This window comes from Gekko japonicus, unplaced genomic scaffold, assembly GCF_001447785.1.
Source record: "Gekko japonicus isolate JY-2015 unplaced genomic scaffold, Gekko_japonicus_V1.1 scaffold3525, whole genome shotgun sequence".
Lineage (NCBI taxonomy): Eukaryota > Metazoa > Chordata > Lepidosauria > Squamata > Gekkonidae > Gekko > Gekko japonicus.
In genome coordinates this window covers 26,404-28,294 of record NW_015161516.1, presented here as the reverse complement: position 1 = coordinate 28,294, position 1,891 = coordinate 26,404, and positions in this window count along the sequence as shown.

Sequence of the window (1,891 nt, the reverse complement as noted above, 5' to 3'; positions counted from 1 at the left end):
CCCCTGCCACAAATTCTGTTAGTCTTTAAGCTGCTCCTGGACTCTTATTCTTTCCTACTGCTGCAAACAGACTAACACGGCTACCCATCTTGATCTAACTTCCTTCAAAAGAACTTCATAGGTAGCATCCAACAGGAGAAGGCGGAAATAGAATTCATTCACAAATTCAGCGCATTCCCGTATTCAAGACAATGAAAGAACAAAGGACTTAACAGAGATCTGGGGTTCCCAGTTCACTATAGGTGCTAATATCTCCTAGGAGATTTTGGGGGTGGAGCCTGAGGAGGGGAGGGTTTGAGGAGGGGAGGGGCTGCAACAGGGTACAAGGAGAGTCCACTTTCCAAAGCGATCTCTGTCATCTGGAGGTCAGGAGCAGGGGCGGATGAAGGCTCATGGGTGCCCGAAGCACTGAACAATCTTGCACCCCCCCCCCTTGCCACACTGACCCGGCCCATTTTAGTTGACCTGTCTGACCAGATAGACAACACGGGTTGCAGCAATACAGAAATGTATTCACGTGATAACACCATAGACTGCACAAACGAAGCCAAGCTTGGGCTACATAAAGTTCTGTTCACCCTTTTCCCAACTTTGTGGTGCCCCCTTTGGCCCTGACGCCCTACGCACCTGCCTAGTCTGCTTCATGGTTAATCCGTCCTCGGGTCAGGAGCAATGTTCCCTCTAAGGTGTGGAGACTTGTGAGCAAAAATTCTACTTTGTGAGCTACTGGCATTAAAGTGGTGAGCCAGCAATTGGGCTGCTGCATCAATTCGTTTGTTCTGGAGCCCTCCTCCCTGAGCCAAGACAAAAATGGGTGAGCCGGAGGCTAAAAAACTGTGAGCTAGCTCACACTCACTCAGCTTAGAGGCAACACTGGTCAGGAGTAATCCCAGGAAGTCTCCAGCTGGCACCTGGAGGTGGAACTTCCTAGGAAAACTACTGTCATATGATAACAAAACCACGCTTAGGAGATATATGTATACACACACACACATATATATATATACACACACACATATACATACACATATACACATACACATATATACATATATACATATATATACATATATATTCTTCTGGGGCTGCAGTGGCCTGCCTGCAATGCATGCATCCCCGCCAGTGAGCAGTGTTCCCTCTAAGCTTTGGTGTAGTGGTTAAGTGTAGCCAGTTTGGTGTCGTGGTTAAGTGCGCGAACTCTAATCTGGGAGAACCGGGTTTGATTCCCCACTCCTCTGGCTGGATGCCCTTGGGCAAGCCATAGTTCTCTCAGAGCTGTCCTTGAAAAAGAGCCGTTTCTGTCAAGAGCTCTCTCAGCCCCACCCACCTCCCAGGGTGTCTATCTGTTGTGGGGAGGGGAAGGGAAAGGAGTTTGTCAGCCGCTCTGAGACACCTTTGGGTAGTGAAGGGCCATGGGGTATAAATCCAATCTCTTCTTCCTCTTCTTCTAAGCTGAGTTAGTGTGAGCCAGCTCAGTTTTTTAGCCTCTGACTCACACATTTCTGCCTTAGCTCAGGAAGTCCCAATGTCATTGGTGCCAATGTGACCATGTCTGCTGACTCCTCCCCAGCACTATCTATCAACCTATCTAGACAGCACATGATGTCTGCAACTTTGGCACCAGGTAGGTAAAGCCCCATGCAGTCAAAACGCCTGTCGCAGACGAGCGTTGGCGGGGGGGGCGTCCCCCCCCCCCCCCCCCCCCCGCAAGGGGGCCTCGGCGGCCGTGTCCGGAGCGCGCCCCTGCGCATGCATTGGGGAGGGGGGGGTCTGGCCCGCATTGCATTGCATTCCCCCCCCCCCCCGCAAGGGGGCCTCGGCGGCCGTGTCCGGAGCGCGCCCCTGCGCATGCATTGGGGAGGGGGGGGTCTGCCCCGCATTGCATTGCATT